This window comes from Diabrotica virgifera, chromosome 2 (assembly GCF_917563875.1).
Source record: "Diabrotica virgifera virgifera chromosome 2, PGI_DIABVI_V3a".
Lineage (NCBI taxonomy): Eukaryota > Metazoa > Arthropoda > Insecta > Coleoptera > Chrysomelidae > Diabrotica > Diabrotica virgifera.
In genome coordinates, this window is record NC_065444.1 from 193,070,322 (window position 1) to 193,095,626 (window position 25,305).

At 31.9% G+C, this 25,305-nt stretch overlaps 1 long non-coding RNA gene across 1 annotated transcript; it reads right to left on the reverse strand.

Moving 5' to 3' along the window:
• Positions 1-12,519: 12,519 nt before the first annotated feature.
• LOC126880689 (uncharacterized) lies at positions 12,520-14,117 on the reverse strand. The gene is made up of 2 exons (XR_007696680.1): positions 13,966-14,117; positions 12,520-13,462 (listed from the first exon to the last, which is right to left on the reverse strand). It is a non-coding gene; the product is annotated as an uncharacterized LOC126880689 (long non-coding RNA).
• Between the last annotated feature and the right edge of the window lie 11,188 nt (positions 14,118-25,305).

Sequence of the window (25,305 nt, forward strand, 5' to 3'; positions counted from 1 at the left end):
ATTTTATAAATTTTATGAAAAAAGTTTTTGTAAAGGCTCCGTTGAGGGTGCAAATATATAAAGAAAGATTTCCCGGTGTCCCTTTGCCACTTAAACCAGTAATTACAAGGTGGGGAACCTGGCTCGAAGCAGTTTTTTTACTTTGAACACTGCAATGAAATATAATTAGTTATGTCAGAATTTTATGATGATATTTCCGAAGCCATTCGAGAAGCAAAAAAAATATTAAAAAGTCCCAAATTGAAACAGGAACTCGCTTATATCAATGACAATTATAAATTAATAGTTACCACAATTACCTTGTTAGAAAAACAAGAGATAAATTTATGTGAGTCAGTAAAATTAATAGATAATTTAAAGACCAAAATTAAATCGGCATCTGAAAGTAACGGTCAATCAATTTTAAAAAAAATGAAATATGTTTTCGACAAGAATGAAGGTTTTTCGTTTTTATCTCATGTTGCTAAAGTTTTGAATGGGACATTTTCCGAGGAATTACAAATTATGCCAGATTTATTATCCGCTCTGAAATATGCTCCAATTACATCTGTCGATGTCGAACGTTCGTTTTCAATGTACAAATTAATTTTAAGTGATCGAAGACATAGTTTTAAAACCGAAAATATTGAAAAACATTTAGTTGTTTCTATTAATGATAAAATTTTAAGTGGTTATAAATAATAAGTTATATTCCTTTATTGCCCATATTTTGCCTAAATGTTAATATTCCTGCCTTTTTTAATAAAAATCTTTGCCTATATAGGCGCCTTTTTCTTCAATTTTTGTTGCCTATAAATCCGAGCTTTATATATCACCTCTTGTGTAGCTGGAATATTGTATGCGCCACTCATTTTTACGGCGTTTAGCGGTTTTTTTCTTGTTTCTATTATACTTCAATGTATGTCTCTCTCTTTGGCTTGTTTAAGACTTACAAATATTACACAATATACATTTTTTTGTATCAGCAATCATAAAAGCAGATAAACATTTCGTATTGTTTTAAGGAATGGTTCCAATACTCTACACAAACATCAATGAAATATATATATATATAATTTTCATGTGACCACTGTCATCATAAGTCTGTTTACTATCACTTCCATAATATGTCTTAGGTGAGCGTACATGTGTGATAATTTTATTATTACTGTAGTAACAATAACAAATAAAAGTATACCCAAGCTGAAATGTGCTAAAGCGAAAACTACACAAAAACAAAGCTATGTTACACCTACAGTGGCTGAAATAAATGAAAATGGAGTAGATGCCTCAACAAATCTTGGAATAGGTAAATTTAAAAAATCAAAATAATCAAATAAAGAGGTATTCGAGATGCTTTTTTATAATATAAAAAATAAAATTCACACGTATTTTCATGTAAGAAATTTCAATAAACCTAACAGTACTCCACAAACTCAGAATTACACCTATTTTATGAAAAATAATATCAAAAAATGACCGCAAAAGTTTTTACAACCGCCTACAATTTGGTAGGCACATAACGATTCCTTAATATTTATGCTCACTGAGGGAGCTTTGCTTTGACAGTGCTAAAATCGTGTTTTGCCCATAGATATGATATTATAATAACTACATAGTAGATTAGTCAAGGTATGGGCCGCTTTGTGCATCGAGGTGTAACGCCAATATTAAGGATTGAGTGGTCTAGCCATCTTTTTCTGTCACATGTGCGGGATCGCTTGGTTAAAAAGATAGACCACCGATCGACTGCTTCCGCGATACGCTTTTTACTCAGTATTCAGTATGCCTTGTTTACCCTTAACCCTTAAGTAATAACATCCTAAATTAATGACGTAAACACTAACTAACCGCCTGACAGACAGGTTTAACATTTTAGTGGTAATTTTTGTTTTTGTTAAATATTTTAAAGCAAAAAAATATCTCCATGACTTACTGAAAGTATTGATTATTTAAAAAACACAGTAATTAATCCAGTTTTTCTGTATTTTTTCATGTAGACGTGTTTGTACCAAAAGTGCATAGAACTCACCCTAATTCGCCCTATGTCGAGGGACTAATTCACCCTTTTCTCAAAAACGTACCTCTTTAAATGGTAGCACTCCGCGGTTTTTTCATATTTAGAGGTCCATTGACTATATTAAACAATAAAACTCCGTTTACGTTGTAGTTCCTTTCTATAACACATAATCAATAGCCTATATGACCAAATTGAAAAATGGGCCAAATCCCATCTTAAAGTTTAGGAAAAGACCCGTCAATCCATATGTTAACCCGATGTCTGCGGCTTCTGATGGTATTGATAATTACATTACCTTTCCAACGAATGTCTTATTTTGAAAATCGCTTGTACCATTGAGAAGTTACCTTCTACTTCTTCTTCTTCTTCTTCTTCTTCTTCGTCTTCCTCTTCGTGCGACTAGGATTAGTCCTGTTTGTCTGTCTCTTATTCTGTTTCAGTTTTTGTTGACTGTACATTGTCTTTCTACCTTTTCGGCGGCCTTCGAACGGGTCTTCTGCTATAAGGCAGGGCTTGTTGTTTTTACAGATGTGCGCTAATCTACGTGGTCCCATTTGGTTTACATGTTCGGTTCAGATTTTTTTCTTGTTTTTATTCACCTGTAAATTTTTTGAATTTTGAATATATCGCGTATGCTTCTGTTGCTTTGTCTGCCTCTTAATAATACGCCGGCTATCAATCTTAATACTTTCATTTCGATATTTTTGATTTGTTATTTCGTCTTTCTTATATCGGTTCTTGTCTCCGCTGCATATGTTAGGATTGGTCTTATTATTGTCTTGTATACTTTTATTCTGTTTTCCATGGTCAGATATCTGTTTCTCCATATGGTTTCTCAGAGGCAACCAATTACTCTTGCTGCTTTTCTTATATTCTACCCTGTTGTTATATTCCTGTCACTAGTGATCTCTACTCCTAAGTAATTGAATTTCATTCCTTGTTCTACAATTTTAAAGTTTATTTCTAATTTTCATCTACCCGGCTCTTTACAGTTCAACACACATTTAGTTTTTTCTACTGATATTTTCATGTTTCCACTGATATTTGTTTGCTGTGATATTGAAGGTGTGGAGCTGCCATTGTAGGTCATCCTCGTTATTAGCAATTAGTACTGCATCATCGGCATAGCATAATGTCGTGATTTTATGCGCTCCCATGTGGTATCCATGTCGTTTTTTTACTTCATGAATTATTTGATTCATCACCATATTGAATAACAATGGGCTGAGCAAGACCCCTTAGCGAATTCTTCCTTTTAGTTGTTCTTCTTCTTTCTTCACTGTTGGCGTGCATACCAGTGCTGCATTTCTTAGTATTGTCCTTTTAGTTCTATGCTTAAAAAAAACAGTAAAATCCTTTAAAAAAGGTATATATTTAAAATCCCTAAAAATGGCTACATCACGATCACATAACTAGTTTTCGATTGGTTTACCAATAATCATCAGTTTTACGTGAAATTTACATGCTAACCACCAAGATATAATTTTATAAAAATATGTGGGTCAAAGCCCTGTACAAGTAATCCGTCAAGGAAACATCGGTTGAAAATGCTAACTTGAGCATGGATGTTTAAAGTATTTTACTAATATGTCCCAGGTAACATCTGAGCTGTGGTTTGACTTGCTGCCATACTTTCACCATGTGAACAAGTCAAACCACAGCTCAGATGTTATCTGTGGCATATTAGTAAAATACTTTAAACATCCATGCTCAAGTTTCAGCAAGAATTTTCAACCGATGTTCCCTTGACGGATTACTTGTACAGGGCTTTGACCCACATATTTTTATAAAATTATATCTTGGTGGTTAGCATGTAAATTTCACGTAAGCACTGATGATGATTGGTAAAGCAATCGATAACTAGTTATGTGATCGTAATGTAGCCCTTTTAAGGGGTTTTAAGTAATGTACCTTTTATAATGGATTTTACTGTTTTTTGTATTACATGGTATACAGCCAACTACAGGAAAACTTTTTCCTTGTGGATTTGTATGCTTTTTAGTTCTGTGGATTCTGTTTCTCCTGTTTACATTATAATTCTGGCCTTGTCGTTATTTTTAATTTCATTAATAATCCTTATTTTCTGATGGTCTATTTGTTCAGTTTGTTCAGTTTTGCAATATTTTATCGTAAGTGAATGGACTAATGGTAGAGGAGCCCAAGCGGGGATTTTTGCAGTTACTCAAGCGCGTCAGATTATTACATGGGGAGAAACCTTGTACTCTCTAAATGTATCCCTACTATATATTGGATCTTAATACAGGAGAGTTCGTTAAGGGTGGTCCGAAAAAAAATATATCCTTAGAAAAACTCGAAGTTGTCAGATTAAGATATGGTAAGTTCAGTACATGCAAAAAAATTTATATTTAAAAAATCTGACGATTTGAGCGGGTAGTAAGGAAATTGGTCAGTGCCAAATTTTCACAAGAAAGAAGCGAATATTTCGCGAAATGAATGTCAGATCGAAAAACTAAAAAATACGTGCTCAATATTTTTTAAAAATCCATCGAATGATACCAAACATGACTTCCTACGAAGAGGGGTGGGGGGTAAATTTAAAATTTCAAATACTAATCCCGCGCTATTTCGCTAAATGAACATCAGATCGAAAAACTGAAAAATACATTTATTCAGTATATTCATTTGAAAAATTTATCAAATGGCATCAAACACGACCCCCACGGAGGTGGGGTGGGGTTACTTTAAAATCTTATATGGGAGCCTCAATTTTTTATTGCAGATTTTGATTCCTGATCTGAAAATAAGTAACTTTTATTCGAGACATTTTTTCGAATTATGGATAGATGGCGCTATAATCTAAAAAAAAACGATTGTTGGAAATGGAAAATTAAATTAAAAAAGTCCCCACTAAAATGGAAAGCTTTACTTAACTTTTTTTGGTTTTAGGACATACTTTCCACAACCCAATAGGTCCCCTACCATAACAGGAAGTTTTTGTTATCGTATTATGTATAGTCCTGTCGCCAGGGGGGGGGGTAAAACGGCCTCCTTAATTCAGATGGACTTACCCAAGTTTTTTATGTATTTTGACCCGTAGAACACGAATTTTTTGGGTAACAGTTGATCCGGATGTCGATAAGTTTGTTATAAACAAAGAGCTTGAGGAATTACATAACAACGATTTTTCGCAAATCAAAACATTTTTTTATATTTTTTGGGTGATTCTCAACAAAAAATGGTCCTACAAGTTTTTTCGTAGGATGCATAGTTTTAGAGATAAACGCGGTTGAACTTTCAAAAAATCGAAAAAGTGCAATTTTTGAACCCGAATAACTTTTGACTAAAAAATAAAATAGCAATTCTGCTTACTGTATTTGAAAGTTCAAGCCAAATTCTATCGGTCTTGATTATTTGCATTGCTAAAAATTAAATTTTTATTTGTTAAACAAAGCCATAAACACATAGTGTTTCCCGCGCCCAATGCATGCGTTTTAATGTACGTAATCTACGTAGAAATTGTCTGTATGCGCGCCTACTCGTTCTATTTCAAATGGGAAATGCATTGAAAATATCATTCAATCACTATGTGTTTATAGCTTCGTTTAACAATAAAAAAATTAATCTTTAGCAATTAAGGTAATCAAAACCGATAGAATTAGACTTGAACTTTCAAATGCGGTAAGCAGAATTGCTATTTTATTTTTCAATCAAAAGTTATTCGGGTTAAAAAATTGCAATTTTTCGATTTTTTGAAAGTTCAACCGCGTTTATGTCAAAAACTATGCATCCTACGAAAAAACTTGTAAAAACATTTTTTGCTTAGAATGACCCAAAAAATACAAAACAATGTTTTGTTTTGCGAAAAATCTCTGTTATGTGATTCCTCAAGGTCTTTGTTTATAACAATCTTATCGACATCCGGATCGACTGTTACCCAAAAAATTCGTGTTCTACGGGTCAAAATACATAAAAAAACTAGGGTAAGTCCATCTGAATTAAGGAGGCCGTTGTACCCCCACTGGCGACACGACTAGTATCCCCACATTATTTGCTACCGACAAAGAGACTAGAATGTATACAAGTTATCGAACTTTTACGAAGTTAAAATGAACCACGTCTTAATTACATATTTTCCCGAATAACAAATATTCTGGGTAGTGAAATATGCGTGTTATATCAGTTATGTTGCTTTATAAAATCAAACACATGAACAAACATTGTATTGTAGTCAACAACAAAACACCTCAAATTTCTTAATAAAACAGCAATGTTATTCGCGTCATTAAAATACAAACAGCTCGAATTTTAAAGAAAGGTTCTAACAATTAACACAAACGTTGTTGGAATTCATAACACTCGTATTCATCTGTCATCTACCTGCGAGAGGTGTCGTCACAAGTGAAGCGTTCAGTAATTTGTTTCGAGAAACTTAAATTTAATTACACAGGAAACCAAATGGAGAAATTAGAGAGTAATTACGGGCAAATTTACAAGGAAGCTGGATAATATGCCTACTGTCAAAAGTCTAAGCAAACTTTGATTATTGTTTTTGTGTTGACTGATCAGCATATTACAACACTAACCACGCAGATTACCGATATTATAGTGCAGTCAGGTTAGATGAAAAAGGTTCTCTAACCTTCTGACACGTCGAGCTGACCGGAATTTTACTATTTTAACCTGTAAAGGGGATTAATAGTAATCTAAATTTTAAAATCGCGACTGAATTGCTCCGTTGCGTCAGCCACCTACCTTGGTTGTACTGTACAAAATGAGAACTGGGACATGGGCAAAGAAATTAGAATACGTATTATAAGCCAGAGTGGTATTCTTTAGTTCAATTCATTTTTTAACACTGACATCTTACAACAAGGTTTTTGTTCCTGGCTCCATATGATACCAAGGGACCACCTATGCCAATATTTCTTATTCTTTAAGTGCCATCTCCGCGACGGATGTTGGCAATCATGATAGCTATTCGTATTTTAGAGACGGTTGCTCTGAAAATTCTCCCTATGCTTCTCTTTACTTGAATCTTTCCCTGCATAATCAATTGGGGCAAGCTGTATCTCTCTCTACGTGTAATATGTCCGAGATATTCCAATTTTCTTGTTTTGATGGTATTTAGGATTTCCATTTCTTTACTCATCTTTCTCAGAACCTTTTTGTTTGTGACGTGTTATGTCCACGATATTTTCAGAATTCTTCTGTACACCCACAGCGCGAATGATTGTAGTTTTTTCATTGATGCAGCATTCAAGATCCAAGTTTCCATTCCATAAAACAAAGTCGAGAAAACGTAGCACCTAGCTAACCTAACTCTTAGCCCCAACTTCAAATCTCTTGCGCAGAGCACTTTTTTCATTTTGTTAAAATTTGCTCTAGCCTTTTCTATTCTGATTTTGATTTCCTATAAGTAATCTCCTGTGGAGTTGATCATTGTTCCAAGGTATGCATATTGGTCGATTCGTTGGATATTGGATCCGCTTATGAAGAGATTTTCGTTATTTCTTTGAGTTTTCGATATTCTCATAAACTTTGTCTTCTTGACATTCATTGTTAGCCCGTATTCTTGTCCAAGCTCTGCTATTCTGGTCACCAGCCTCTGAAGGTCCCAATATTTTCAGTTAAGATGACAGTGTCATCCGCATATCTAATGTTGTTAATGAGAACTCCATTTACCTTTATTCCAGCTGTTTCACCCTCAAGAGCTTTTTCCAAGATCTCTTCCGAGCAGGCATTAAAAAGAATTGGCGACAACACGCATCCCTGCCAATATTTACTAGCTAATAATTCAAGGTTTACGAATGCTTGAATATGACGAATGATTTGCTTGAATATGACCAATTAAATTTGTGAAGATACTGACTTCATAGTACACTAAAAATAATATTGTAGATAGCAAAATGAGGTTGCCCGGATCTGGCCAATATAATGTGGATAATCACGAAGTATATTATGCAGGAGAAGACAACAATTATCATCGTAATGGTGTAGGATTCATAGTCTTAAAGGAGCTAAGCAAATTTTAGGATTATACACGGGGTATCCAAACGAGTTAATTAAGTTGTAGGCGAAACCCCGAAAGATAAATTTAATATAATAGTATACACCAACAGCGAAAAGTAAACTAAAAGAACTTAAAAAGTTCTACGCAGATGTACCTACTTACACACTGTTACTGACCAAATAGAGATCTTACCATTCAGATGAATGACTTAATGCTGAGATGGGAAAAGGTAGACAAAGTAATATTATTGGAGATTTTGTATTGGGTGATAGAAACGAAAGGGGAAGCTAGTTGCAAAGGAATCTATTAAGGTGATACAGTAGCGATCAACAGGTGGCAACAAACGCGGTCCAATATTGCGAAAGTTCTGCGAACTTTCAAAACTGAGGCAACAGTGCGTAGGTAATTCGACACTGACACTGACGTTTATTTATACTATTAAAAACAATAATTTTTATACAAATAGGCGCGAAATGTTGCCAAGTCAGTGACGTTCGATTTCTTGTTATAAAAAAATCGATTTTTAGTAGTTCCAAGATTACATAAAATCTAGGCATGGGATAAAAAAGTTTATTTGAAGAAAGTGTATTTTTTTGTCTTTCTTAATGGCGGTACAGGCTCCTTTTTTCAATATTCTATTTAGTTGTAGAGTAATTTCCACATACTAACATATTTCTGAAATTGGGCTCTGTAGCGCCATTCTTTATTATATTACGAATATGTGTGCCAAATATCTCGAAAAAATATTCAAAATTAGAGCCGCAATCTTGGAACGCGTTTGTTGCTACCTGTTGATCGCTACTGTTTCCTCTTAAAGAATGAGGAAATAAAAGTATTTTCGAATAAAATTTTTAATTTCTTAGCTGAGCGCTTTTATCTTATAAAATCATCTTCAAAGCAATGCTACAATAAAATATCTCTTAAACTTCGGATGACCAAGGGGGGTAAATTTTGACCCCAATGTATGTTTTTATTTAATAATTTCAGAAATATTTCCAACGTTAAACTCATTATTTTTTTATTTAACTTTAATGTCATTCTAGATACCCTCATATTTAGTAATTAAAAAAATTCCCTATATTTTACGAAAAAAGATTTTTCCATGAATTTGGGGTCAAAGACGAACTCCCTTGGCCTTCCATGTTCAAATTTTATATTAAGTAAATACCGTCTATTAGGTGGAATTGTTTTTAAGAAACATTCCAATATTGAAAAAAAGTTGTTTGTTAAACCTGTGGCGACGTAAATTAGGGTATATTTCACAATTATTTTAGTTCTATGTTCAGAATGAAGAGTTCTGTTTTGGTTCAGTTGTGATTGAAATATGTTTTACTAATGTTTATTTATCATTTATTGATACACTACTGATATTAAAATTACGAATACATTACTTTATTTCTTAAAACAACTTATTTCTTTTGTCAATTGTCATTTTTGACTTGGGGTCATTTTTTACCCCCGTTGGTCATCCGTGTAACAAAAAAAGGTTGGTGATCGGAAGGCTAAAAGCAACTAATTTTAAGTTTTTCAAACAACGTATGACTTACATCAAAGATATTAAAGTATTACTAAAAAGAGGGATCCCATTTTTCGAATTGAAAAAATTCCTTATGCAGTTTTAAAACCTTAATCGGAGGTTGAAATTTTTATATGAAAAATAGTTATAAAAAACTTAAAAGAACATCTAGAACAACACATGGAACCTTCACAAAAGACACATTAAGACATTTGAACATGGTAAAGTTAAGAACCTACCATCTGAAGTAGAAGCAACCGGTTGAATTAACTGACAGCAGACTGAAACATGATCTGCTGATGTTCTCTACAACGTAGTTCTTTTTACAAAAGCGGCAGCTCACATTTTTTCATAGTTTAGAATATACATATCACACCTCCGCTTAAAGAGTGTCATAACTCAAAAAATTTTAAAATCGGTTTTATTGCACCAACAATTTAATAAAACTATCAACTCCTATCACACAAAGTGTCACGTCTATGGGTTAAGTATTTATCGTTAGATGACACTAGTGTCATTATACGATTATCCACAATCAACGAAGCACTGAACACAAACAGCGTCACATATCGACTTGTGCAAAGGATTTGTCCATCTAAGATGTGTATAAAGCGCCGTTTGTCGAGTTAAGATAGTATAACGTTGGTTTGGAAGAAGAACGTCACAACTCAAAAATTGCCATTTTTGAGGTTTATCCTCTAACCAATTCTAAATGTTAAGCTTTATTATGGGAAAAATTGTCAGAAGTTGCACTCATGTAATTAGCGCTAGATGGCGACTTATAACAGTTTGACTTCCTCAAACTCATGCATTACATTTTATGAAAGAGCGTCGCAATATAGTTTTGTTTCAGTTGTTGTGGAAGTTACCACGTGTTTTTTGGAGAACAGTGTTACAAGTTAAAAAAGGAACGAATTTTTTTTTTTGGGATTTTGTGTTTAATATTTAATGCAAGACAGTTACATTTCGTTTTAGGTAAGTATTCCTTACAGGATATGTGCGGTTATATAGAATTATTATGAGCAATACAGTAACATTTTATTAAATTTTGTGCAAAACTCTTACAAATGCTAATTACAGGTAGAAAGGTGAGAACAAGAAAGGAATTTATATTTATATTTAAATGATAATAATGGACTCTTTAATATTGTAAAAGATTTTACCTCTTATTTTTTTACCTTGCCAAAATTATAATGAAAACTAGCACATTAAAATTTTAAAACGTGCTCCTGAAAATTACAACTTTTCGGCTTGTAACAGTGTACTTCTAACCCAACGAATATCATTACTTTATTCAAAACATTCTGCGTATGTGCTCAAGAAAAGTGACACATTTATCACTTATTTATCGTTCTTTTTGCAGTAGTTTTTGTTTAATATTTTTACTTGTATTTAAAGTTATATAATTAAAAAGTATGTTAACTAGATAATAATTAATATTAATAATATTATATTCTGTTCTAAGTGTCACTTTTGATAAATAATATTTCGTAAATATTTCGTTGTTTTATCTGTATAGTGTCACAACTAAAAAATTTTTGTTATATGTTTAATATACTTAATACGCTATTTTATAGAGCTGCAAACACTATTGTAACTGACTAAAATAGTTATTATTCTAATTTAAACAGTTTTGAATTAAACCCGAAAATGTTGTAGGACAAACTTAAACGTCGTTTTCTCGATACTTTGCTTTTTTTACTTACGAGTATGATACTCCTTGAGCGGAGTTGCGATATAATATTTCTGTACCATCTGTGAATAAGTCGATAACTCAAAAATGCAATTTTTCGGTATGGCCATTTTAAACATTTTATTAGGTTTGAAGAATAAAAATTTAAGATTTGACTTATCCACTTATTCACGGTCTGTACCATCTGTGAATAAGTAGATAACTCAAAAATGCAAATATTTCGGTATGGACATTTTAAACATTTTATTAGTTTTGGAGAATAAAAAATTTAAGATTTGACTTATCCACTTATTCACGGATGGTACAGATTTAACATGTGAAATTTGAGAAAACTTTAAATTCAAAAATTGAGCAATGTATAAAAGACTGTCTGACATTTAAATGTTTTTAAATGTTTTTAAATGACTGTACATATAAACTTTGTTTTTATAGTAATGTATCTACGTATACATTTTAAAAATGACTGAAGGCTCAAAATAATTCAATTGGCAAATTATCCCCAAAACAAAAATTCAAATTCTTTTTAAATGTAAAGGAGAAAAAGAAATTTGAGGTTAAAGATTTCAGTCTGTTAATTAAGTGTATTAAATTTATATCAAGTGATGGAAGTATTTCAAACTATGGAAGTAATCAAAACGATTATAAGCATGTAGTTTAACTGCAAAATTATAGCAATGGAAAAATTTAAAAATGGATGAACATTGATATTTTGAATCTAATAGACAAAAGATGTAAATTTAAGAATAAAAAAGTTGAAATATTGTAACAAAAATGAGAAAACTTCTGTTGGAGTGAAAGTAAAAAGAAAGATATACTCCAACAGAAGTAAGGAAAAAAAAAGACTAAGTAATAAAAAGGAAGAGAGAGTGGGATGTGTAAAGAAAAGGGTTGGTGGCTTCTAGGTTGAAGCCGAAGTAAGAAAATAAAAAATACTACTTTTCAGTGCAGTAGTACTGAAGAAAGGGGGATTATAAGGGATAGAAGTAGAAGTGGGAAGAGACAGAAGCAAACTGAATAGAGTTGGCTAGCAAGAGATGCAAGAAAACCACTTGACACTCAAGGATGGATACGGCTCGTTTGCATGCCTGTCGAAGAACAGTAGCTCTATATAGATAGTAATGATGACTAAAAGATGAAATAATAAAATAAGAATAATGTACTGAAAATGAATGGAGATGAATAATGACTAAAAACGAACAAAATAAATAAAACTAACTAATCATGGGCGCCATGAAAATGATCTTCGATCATTTTCCCAGGTATCTTACACTGCTTTCCAATATTAAATATATTAAACCTGTAATAATGAACATAAAGGAGTAATAAAAAAATAAATGATATACAAAATAAATAAACATTTATTAAAATGAACTACCAGATTTTTAACAATCTCTGAGTTAAACAAGTTCATATTATGTGACTCTAACATGACAAAAGTTTGCAAAAGTTATGTTCAACCTAAGATAACAACAATGTTACCTGTTACAAAATTACAGGTATAAATACCTTTCACTAACATATAGGGTACAAAATTACATAAGTCTTCTACCAAATGGTTATAGTACGCCTGCTACGTACAACTAAAGAAAAACCGATGAATATTAAAAGTAATATAAATAAATATATGTAAATAGGCATGAGCCTAACTAAGGGAAAATACTAAATGAATTAAGCAAAGTTAGATATACAATGAATAAAGTAGAAATGAAGTTGAGATAAATACCGACGATGACCTAAATTAACCGAACAAACGGAATAAAGCGAATAACAGTAAAATATTTGGGAAACAAGCTAGTAATATTACAAAATAAATTTACCCGAATTACATAAACCAATATCAAAGCAATAATAAAGTATTAAAAACCTAATTTTCTCTAGGCTTATTCCTGTGCACAAGAAGTTACCGTAGATACAAAGTTTGGGAACCAAATAATCTAATATACAAATATGTCAAAAAAAAACCAGAGGTAACCTAAATCTGGAAAAAAAACATAGTGTATTTAACAGATAGTCTGAAATATAAAAAAAACCAATAGTTACTAAAACACCTCACTAAATGTTCCCAAACGAGGTTGCGGTTACATCCTAGAAAATGATGCACCAGGATGGTGCGACCCCATGACTCCTGTAGGCCCAGGTGCCAAGACGAAAATTGAGCTGGAACGCTCCCATAGCTTGTTCCCAAAAAGACGTATTCCCATGATGACTTGACTGTGGCTGTAGTGGTTTCTCTAGGTGGTCAAATAAGGTCTATGACTTCATGGTAGGGTTTCTCCCAAATGGCTAAAAAACATTCCCAGTTTTATTTCTCATTTTAAACATGAGCAAAAAGTAAAGGGAAGAAGAAATAATTGAGGAACTTTTTAGAAGCAATAGTATAGAAAAACGGACCATTAAAACTGGAACAAAAACCAATCTCAGGTAACCTTGAACTGTTTTGAGTGTGAATACATGGACAAATGACATTGAAATGATTTATTTGAGGAAATATCTGTAAAAATATATTGAATTTATAAAATATTGGATGTTGAATAATTTAAAACCTACAGAGAAATGATAATTATTTCTAATATTAATTGAGAATTGCATATGTTTGGTTATGTCTAACCAAAAAATATATTAATATATAATTTTCCTTGAATGAATATTCAATAATCGAAATAATCTACATAAAATCCAAATAATGAGTTGACTAAGAAATTTAACAATGAACCTAATATCTCAAAGGTTCCATCACAAAAACCAAGGCTATACAAAAAAAATTACTATGAAAAAGTAGATCTCACCGAATGATTCCTATTTATACTCCAACAGGAGTTGTCACCCACATGTCTCCTCACTCCAGACAATCCCTGGTGGTAACTTTTTACTTTACGTTAAATTTCTTATGTGATAAAATAAGTTGGAGGAAATCATCCGCCATTCTATATGGTATATTTATTCGACACCACAGCTCACAGTCAAGTAAAGAACGAGAGGCGTTTCTCCGCCAAGGTAAACGTCAAATTCTCTCAGAACCCGAATAATTCTCGATAGGTGGAGTACGTTCCATCACCGAGGTATGACGTCACCTCAGTGGTCCTATACGAGAATTTAAATGAGAGACCGAGGGAAAATAATAATAATAATTATTAAAGAGCTACTTTCGAAACGTGACCGTTACAATATGTCAACGAACTAATAAGGACATAAGCACGAGAATACGGGCTACAACAGAAAGAGGCTTCTAAAAGAAATTTTTGAAAATTTAAAAGTTATAGAGAAAAATTATTTAATGATAATGAAGGTATAAAAAAATAAAACAAGTAACGGGTCAGTATATGAAAAACACACAAATAATATCGTTAATAGAGACAGCCAACTGATTATCTCTTATGTATTGACTACCGAACCATCAGATTGATGTACCATGCTATAAAAATATTTCATTGAATGTGTCACTCCAGGATGTACCAACAAATAGACGAACAACTTAACGAAACAACAAATAAGTACTGCTTAGTATTCAAGATATGTTAAACAGATGCAGAGATGTTGAACATCCAGATTATATGAGTTATATTGACTTTGAGAAGGTCTTTGACCGAGTAAGGTATACTGAAATTATAGCCATTTTTCAGCTAATGATAATGACCTACGTAACATTGAAAATATTTAAATGGAATTAACGTACACACATCAGTATTGGTCGAGATAGTTCTGAAGATCTTCAAATATGAAAAAGACTAAGACAGGACTGCATTTTTCCCCACTAATATTTAACATCATCTATTAAGAGTTGGCTTTTGGTAAAACATTGTATAGTGTTCAATGTGGTATCCAAATTAATGGACTGAATACTGATCATTTGAGCTACGGTAATGACACGGTTTTAATTGCAAATAGTTACGAAGAACTTCAACATCTGGCTAGCAGGAATATCACAACCTGTTATTGAATATAGACTGCGTCTGAATATCGCAAAAGCAAAAGTGGCGTTGCTAATAAAACTCAATTGCCAATACAACCAAAAGTGGTAACAACTTATAGAGTATAACTGGAGTAATGAGAAATGGAATATAAGCACAGAAATTATAGTACGTATAAAGGAGGCCTGGGCTGCATTTTGAGATACACAAAATCTTAATGTGGAAACGATATCACTTTTAGACTGAAAATTAGATTAGTAACATGTTATTCTCTACTCTCTTATACGCAGTCAAAAGTTGGACTTGAAAAGATACACTTCTCACAAAACTGGAAGCCCTTAAAATTTGGGTGTATCGGAGAATCCTACAAATCAGTTGGATAGATAGGGTTTGTAACATTCGTAACGAGTTTGATGTGCAATGGATGGGAAAAGTTACGGAAGTGGACACAACAGTTAAAAATCGCAAGCTGGAATATTTTGGTCATGCCTTGCGTCATCCAGAGACGGAACAAGTCAAGATAGACGGAAGAAGAGGGCCAAGTCGTAAAATAGCGTCACGGCTTAGAAGTCTGAGGGAATGATTTGACAGATCATCTGCATTCACCTTCTGAGCTGCCTTCGCCACAATTAGTATAGTCAATCTGATAGCCAACACAAGTTAAATTAAAACACAGAAATAATAAGAAGACCATTTTGGGTTTTTTGGTAATTAACCCTTCACAAGAAAAAAACATCAGCTTCCGGCCAAACGTTACCAATTAGATAACATTAGGAAAACTGGACTATGCTTGCTCTGAAAAAGTTATTTTCCTAACTAGTGCGGAAAGTAATACTTTTCCGCATGAGATTGTAGTTTGCCGAACGACGCGAAGCGGAGTTCGGCAAGCAGTCGAGTGCGGAAAAGGGATTTTCCGCAAGAGTTAGGAACAATATTTATTCTACCAGTGTTTAAAAAATGACCAAATCTTAATAAATTAATTGAATTAATATGATTATTTCATTCATAGGAGATTCTGACCAGTAGAAAGCTAAAGAAATAAAAATTAAAGTGATTATTTTTTAATGATTTTAATTTCCAATCGTATAGTAAGATATTTGATCACGTGTTTAATTCTGTCTAATCAGATTAAAATTATACTGAGAATTATCTGCTGTAGAAAATTACCGATAGAATTTTTTTAAGTAGATTGTTCCTGTTTAATGGCAACAATTTTCCTAGTTTTGACAAATGTCACATTTAAGAAAATATCCATAATATACGTACTAACAAATAATCTTACGAATATCACACGACAGTAAGACTAAATAAGAAAATAATGCTTCATTTTTACTCAAATTTGTTGTCATTGGGAAATAGCCACTCGAGCCCTGCGGGCTCTCGTGTCTATTGCCACACAACAAATTTTCGAAAAACGGTCGCATTATTTTCAATTTATTCTCACTCTCTTGTGATATTATACCCGATTATTTCATTCATGGGAGATTTTGACCAATAGAAAGCTACAGAAATCTGAATTAAATCGATAATTTTTGATAATCTCCCGTCGTTAAGTATAGTACGTCGTTGCTACGAAAAAATCCATTCAGTGACATTAATAACAATTAATGTTTTAAAAATTATAAAAGTGATGACTTTCAATCGTCAAATATTTATAAAAACTGTGTGTTTAATGGTACTTACATAAATAAATAATTACAATAAAATTTTTGCTTTGAACAGTTTTATTCATGAAATAATCGCAACAAATTGCACTTGACCTCTGAAATTAATATAGAATTTTTGCTCTCGTTACACTTTGACATAATACAAATTAAAACTGTCAAAGTGTCACTCGGGAAAAATTCAATAATTTCAATAATTCATTTTTAAACTGTTACGAATGCAATAGCCGAATAAGTGAAATTAAAGAAGCGAAAAATATTATGAGAACACCGGGTGCTCAAAAAAACAACAAAGCACTATAGAATTAAATTCAATGTTCAAGCCAGCTCCCGCCAGCCATCTGCCTCTTGGAAGTTTAAACATTAATTTAAGCGAAAAACCATTGTTTATTTGTGAAATAAATATTTTTTCTGTTTCATGACAGCAATAAATGTATTTTGAATTAAATAAATTACATAAATTCTTCTTGTTTTTGTTAAATAATTTAATCAAAAAAAGTTTTTTGGACATCCTTTATAATTAAGTGTTTATGTTACTGAATAGAGAAATGAATAACCTTTCAAATGGGGTAGCACACGGCCACTATTGTCATTTAAAAAAAAACATCGAATACGTCATCACACCCAGATGGATGACGTCACTAGTATGCCATATATGCCAAAATATCATAATTTAAAAATAAAAATCTACCTGTTTCGGGATTTTTCCTTAAAGTCGCCGGTTTACGAAATAACGAATTTATTCCTTTCATTTGCACCATATTGTATATAAAAATATTATTATTTCCTTGTTTGTGTTTATGAATATGTTACCCATATTATGATAAATAAAGACGTTTTATTTGTTTTTAATAACTACTTATATATCTGCAACTACTACTTTCAGAAACATCTTAGTATCTCATTTTAAACACTTATTTATTTGCACCGATTGGCTTCTGAGGCTCGATTTATCAACATTGGCCGTTTGCTTCTGGCCACTGTCATTATTGCCCAGTTATTGATGAAAAATCTAATTTTACGTTAAATTTTTACAACATTGGCCAATATTTAAGGTTATTGTCGTTAATGGCCGGGCATTGTCGTTAATAACCAAGAAAAATAGACATTCACGACAATGCCCGGCCATTAACGTCAATGTCCAATTTACATCTTTGACCGTAACATATACACCACTAAACTGATAGCTCTCACTTTTTATTATTACCCAGCGTCTTCACAAGCGAAATATTCAGTAATTTGCTTTGGAAATTGAAATCTTATATTACAGGAAACTAAACAGAGAAATTCTTTGTAACGAGTCGACTGGCGAAGTTTTATTATTCACATAAATGCGGATTTGGAAAAAGATGGATAGTTCTCGGCGTAGTCTGTAGGAAATTGCTTGTTTTTAATCAGAAAGACCTTTTATTAGTTTCGTATTGTGCTTGTAACATATTTTCTTGATTAAATTACTAGCTAGCGTATATTAATTTTGGTGCTAATAATTACCTACTACATACTTGATATCTACTCCCTACAGAACTGAAAGCTCTTTTCTCATTTATAGAACAATCTTCTTCATTTTAACATTTTCTTTGTTCTTCATTAGTTTTTAGCATATTTATATAACTTTTGCTGTATATTTTGTATTATACAATGTTTTATAATTTTTATAAATATTCTATAACGTATTTTTTGTTTCTTTGTTATAATATTCTTGGATTAAAAAGCATACTATTGTTGAATTTACGAGGCTTGTTCGAACTAAATATCTTTGTTCCAGAAAGAGTGTATGAGCAAATATATCTACATATACACTGAGAGAAAAAAATTCTTGACATAAAGAAACTTTATTAATATTTAAGAAAGATCGACTTGGCCTATTGCCTAAGAAATATATCTTTGTATGTAAGATATAATTTTCTAAAATATTTCAAATAAATTCTAATTAACCCAAAGAAATATATCTTAAACATGATTGAACTATCACTTTCTTGCAAACTGCAAACCCATTTGTCAGAAAGAAATTATACTTGTCATAAGAATATATTTTCTTGGCATTACAAAACTCTTCTTTCTGAGAAATAATATTTCTTAGTAAGGAATATAGTTATCTTACCATTATTAATTAATGTATTTAATGTTAAGAAATATATTTCGCAGAAATAATTGTATATTTAGAATTAAGTTACATTTCTTAGAAATAAAGTGATATTACATACGGCGAAATAAATCATTCTGTTAAGGTAAAATTATTCTTTATTAGATAATAAAAACAGGATATAAAACGTTAGATATTAATACATACAAATAATTTCTCCACTCTTAAACCACTGGCTTCTATACAACAATAAATGGATGGAGAGGCAAATCCAACTTCCTTAACTTTTCCTTCCTATTTGTCAATAGCACTTTGTATAACAGCAATTACCTAAAACAAAACCGTTATGTAGAAAGAGTAAACTTATTTTAATAAAAAAAATTTTATAAGGATATAAGTACATACTTATTTTGACAAAAGGAAATACAAAAAAGGACAAATACACGGGCACATATAAAAACTATTAATTTTTTGGTATAAGAACGGTAGGTATCAGTAAACCAGTCTACAATCCAAAAACATTTCTTGGCATTTCAACAAATAATAATCAGTCATATTTAGTTCAAACATGGCTTTATTTATCCTACCATCTTTGTTAATTTTTTTCTTTTTGTATATGAAATATTAATTATTTATATGTATAATATTAAGTCACACAATAGACATTGTTTAGCTAAAACAAGAAGAAAAATAGAACCAATGTAAAATATTGAAGCAGACATATATTGTAATTTAATTTATTTATATAATCCAAAAGATACAGCAAACCTAATCATTAAGAGGAAACAGCAGCGATCAACAGGTAGCGAAAACGCGTTCCAAAATTGCGGCTGTAATTTTGAATATATTTTCGAGATATTTGGCACACGTATTCGTAATATAATAAAGAATGGCGGTACAGAGCCCAATTTGAAAAATATATTAATATGTGGAAATTACTCTGTAATTAAATAAAATATTAAAAAAAACGAGCCTGTACCGCCATTAAGAAGAACAAAAAAATACACTTTCTTCAAATAAACTTTTTTATCCGATGCCTAGATTTTGTGTCATTTTGGAACTACTAATGAAATAAAATATTTTAGTAGTTCCAAAATGACACAAAATCTAGGCATCGGATAAAAAAGTTTATTTGAAGAAAGTGTATTTATTTGTTCTTCTTAATGGCGGTACAGGCTCGTTTTTTTAATATTGTATTTAATTACAGAGTAATTTCCACATATTAATATATTTTTCAAATTGGGCTCTGTACCGCCATTCTTTATTATATTACGAATACGTGTGCCAAATATCTCGAAAAAATATTCAAAATTACAGCCGCAATCTTGGAACGCGTTTTTGCTACCTGTTGGTCGCTACTGTATCACCTTAAGAAATTTTATTACGGGAAAGTATTATTAGGTTACATCTTAAGTCATTTAATACATATTAACTAATTCACGGTTTTCCGCAATTAAATTTCTTAACCGTTAAGATGTTTCTTTTAGACTAATATTTCTTTATTACAAATATAGCACACGCCATGTTTGATATAACCTTGAATTGTAGGATTGTATATAGAAGACGATACATTCAAGAAACATATAGTTTATACGACATACATAAGTATACACATTAGTATAAAGGAACTTACCTGTATACAGTTCTACCATTTATGGAAGCCCCTAGTTGGTTAATAGCTCCTTTCAATATTGTTCTGAAGCTTTATGTTATAGATATTCTATTATGCTCTCCGAGGTGGAAGTCGAAACGTCAATGAAAGCCATTTTTTAAAGTTAAATTGTGGCTTATTTCCCAGTTAGAATAAGATCCTTTCTTTCAGAGTTGTCCATCATTATAGATATCTAAAATGCATATAGAAATACTATTATGTTTCTTTTAGAACTACATATTCGGATATGCAACAATATTATTATTACATTTTAAATTAGGTAATCAGTTTACTTTTATATACCTATGTACGTACCTTCAAACTATCCCTTAGATTTTAGAGAAAACCAACAAATAACAAATCCAAAATCCATCTATGAAAATGAACTAATGCCATGCACGCCATCTTATCTTGCCAAACACTGAACGATTACCTGCTAACGGCCCAAATATATGAAAATCGTAAGGATGTAAATCGCGACTAAAAAGTGGATGCTCCAGTTTCGTCTTCTTTTGTTGTATATTTTCTCTCACTGCTTTGACGACATGTGGCCGAGCATTGTCGTGCAGAGGAATGACACCACGTGAGAATTTCACTGGACGTTTTTTTTGATATTGCTTGATGAAGCTTTTTCAAAGTTTCATTGTACAGGTTTTCGTTAACATCTATTCTTTTTCTTATGATCATCTTTCAGTGCGTCACAGTTTTTCGATTTCTTTCTAACACATTAAATTGTATGTGACAGAAAAAAAGGCACGTCCGTGATTACAGACATTTACAACATTTATTCTAGTTATTCTAGTTGTCGATAGATGGCGCCATAATAAAAAAATAATCTTTTTTAATTAGATAATAATATTACAAATATAATCTGTATAATTTATAAGACTATACAAATCAAAGAAAATACCATTTTATAAATGCAAGAAACACATTTGATTTATTTTTATTCCAAATTTAAAATAAAATGCGACAACTGTCAGATTTAACTAAAATGTAATGTTAGAATAAATGTCATAAATGTGTATTATCACGGACTTATTCTTTTTCATGTCATTTGTTACGCACTGAAAAATGCTCATGAAAAGGGCAATACCTTACGTTCTGTCTACTCTACGAACAAACTCCTTCATGGTCAAAAAAAATTTTATCATTACCGAGCCTGCAGATGGTTAACTTTAGGCTTCTTTGGTGGCGGAGAAGCTTCTTGTTTTCATTGGCAGCTTACTGGATGATTCAAAATAGTGACACCAAAGTTCGTTGCCAGAAATTATTATTGAAAGAAAGTTATTACTGTTTTGCCTGTATTCCTTGAGATTTTGTAAGAAAACCATTCGCAAGCTTTTTTGGTACACTGAAAAAAGAAGAGGGACCCATGCGCGCAGTAGCTCTGTGAACAAAATCACAAATACCAATATATTGATAAACTTTGTTTCCTTACTAGACAGTTGCGTTTAAACTAAAAGAAGAGAAACCTTATATATTGATGTAAAAAATAAACCGTACACTATTTCGTGTTTACTCACTAATCGTTTATTTTAGGCTTTCATAATAGAATGGCTGCTTTGATAATTGCGAATAATTAATGTTCTTAATTACGCGTTACCATGAGCACGTAAATTTTTTAGAAACATGACAGTCGAACGTCATCAATATCTAAAATAAATTGGTCACTGTTATTTTCCCAAGTAATTATGCAAATACTGTTTTATTTGATTGTTAACACTTTTTTAAACATACTAATTAAAATTTCTGTAAACAGAAGCGGTTTAACAGTGTAACTGTGGGTCGTAAAACCAGTAGCTAAAATTTATTTAACAAACCGCAGATTCTATAATGAGATGTAAATGGAATCACTTTGGTTCATGCCCGAGAATTCAGATATTATTATGTCAAATTCCACAGGAAATAGGAATTCCTATCTACTTTTTCGATGATAAAAACACTGATTTTTAATTTGAGAGCATGCTTTTGGGCCCATTTTTTTTGTTTTTTTTTTAGTAAAATAGGGCCCCAATTATCCGTGTGCGGATTATCCGGGCTGCGGATTATCCGGGCTGCGGATTATCCGGGCTGCGGATTATCCGTGCTATGATTTTCTATTACTCAAATTGCATTTTTGAGGTTTTATCAAAATAGTGTCACCGTAAATCACTCGACGAAACTCTATACGCCGAGAGGGAGACTCATAATGAAAGATTTATTTTTTCCGTTATATTTTTATGGTAGTTACATAATGTACGTACATATGTATGTATAAACGTGCGTTTGTATTTTTGTATAAGAAATAAATGTTCGGAATATCCGTGCTTTTCAATTATCCGTGCCACGTCCGATCCCGAGGAGCAGGGTTAATCGGGGTTCTACTGTGCTTACATATGAAAAAAAAATAGTGAACGAGGGTAATTATGTACCTACAACTTTTTTTTTTCGAAACTTCAAAAAATCATTTAACAAAAATAATGGTGATTTTAGAGTGTAAAACTATAACGACTTAAACTTACTGCAGATTCTGTTTAAGAGCACCTGCAATACAAACCCTTTTTACTTTATCGTACTATATACGTAGTATAGTATAATAGATAAAGTTATAGGATCGTGTAAAAAAATTTTTTCAGATTTCACTTTTTTTCGACGTTTTGAGTCCCCTTGAGTCTAAAAAGCAAATAAAAAAAACATGTCGGAAGTATGTACGTACGTACGTAGTACGTATGTACGTACGTACGTATGTCGCCACCGCCCAGCAAAAACTACTGGACCGATTTTGATGAAATTCGGTATGAGTTAGTTTAAGAGAATTTTGTCGAGAAACTAAGCTTTAAAAAAAACCTCTCAAAGGGGGGCCGAAATAGGGGGGTTATTTAGGGCCCATTTTTGCAAATTTTGACCGAAATCAATGAAATTCTGCTCAAAGTAAGCTCATCGATAGGTAAATAAAAATGCGGAATTTGACATTTCCAAATTCAAAATGGCGGCCAACATGGCCGACCGCCCACTCGACACATTTCCCTATCTATCTAAAAACTTGTTTAAGATAAGTTTAATTTGAAAAAGTCGTTATATAGCCTAAAGATGGGGCTATAAGAAGGTTGTTATCGTTTTTCAGAAAAAGTTACGGGTTGCCTATATTTAAGGGGTCAAATTTTGACATAAAAATTTGAACTAGATTTTCTCAATAATGGCTTCAAGGAATTTTTTTATTCTTTGATATATTTTTTATATCTTATCAGTAAATTGAATGACATTAGTCGTATATCTTGACTCCCCATAGGAGGGGAGTTATGAATTTTTTATAAAAAAATATTCGAGTGCCCGTAACTTCCTTCTTAATAGAAACTAAAATTTGAAATTTTGCAAACGTATATGGTACTTTATTATCTATTCTCACAATAAATTTTAGCAAATATATGGCTTCCGGTTGAACTGGAAATGAATAAAAAATCTTAATTTTTTTAGATGTGCCCTGTATATTTTAACATATTTTGAAAGAATGCAAAATTACCTTTCCAACGACATAAAATTCATTGCCATAGCTCAAAAACTCGAAAAGTTACGGTTAATAGAAATTTTGTTATAATCTTGTGTGTCCTCTCTCACGCGTTCATAGCAGAGCATTATTGTAGGGCAGTCAATGAGGGTATTTGGCTCCGAATTCCATCCTACTACATTGATGTACTTGATATTTTCACAGTAAGTAGGGAATAGCTCAAGAAACAAAATCTACCCTATATACTATGGCGCTTTTATCTTGGGGCGGTTCCCACTTCTTCAAGGGGGTGGAAAATTTGTTGGTCAAAGTAAGCACGGAAGTGGCTAAAGAACCTATTTCTAAGCAAAAACTGGTCTATACTTTTTTTTGAGAACTCAATACTTTTTGAGTTATGCGTAGTTGAAAATTGGCCATTTTTATTGAAAAATGACACCTTTTCGGACGGATTTTTTGTGAATACCTTAAAAACTATGCATCGAACTAAAAACACTCTATAAAACATTTCTTAGATTATAAATATGAAGGGATTCGTTCCTTCGTAAATGTTCTATTTATAATACAAAAAGAGATATGGTAGGTGAAAATAGTTTGTTTTTTGGTGCATGCTCAAATTGGTGTATTCAACGTGAAATAACAGAGGAACGGTAGGTTTTAGGTGTATAATGCTACCAACACCTTTTGTAGTGTTTGAAAAGGCCTTTAAAACGAGCACCGTTAAATGTCGGTTACTTACAAACTAAGCGAGATATGGTGCAAAAAAATATATGACTAATGTACTTTAAGAAAAAATGAAAAGTATATACATTTAACTCCCCATCCACCATAATTTAAATGCATTGTTTTCCTTCTACAATACCTTTTAATATAGTGTTATTTATACTTTCAAAAAGTTGAATGGGTTTAAAATGATTGGTTTTTGTAAAAAATGTAATCAAATTATAGAATGAATTTTAAATTTTCTTAAAAATCTTCCTTTTTCTCCATGTAATTCGAAAATAAAAATATTTCACCCCTGAGAAGTGGTTGGAACTTCCCCCATGATAAAAGCGCCATAGTATATAGGATAGACTTTGAATTAGGAGATTGGGCTACTCCCAAAATTTCATTAAAATCCATGCAGTAGGATAGAATTTGGAGATAATATCTTGTTCTTAATCTCGCGCATTGACTGGTGTAATCGAAATAAAAATCAAAAAAAAATATTTTTTTGGCATTACATCAAAATTGTCTATACGGTCAATATGAACCGCAGTGCCTTAAAAATATTTTAAAGCACTAGTGCCTTAAAGTATCATTTTTAACGCTCGTATGGAGTGCTAAAAATTGCATT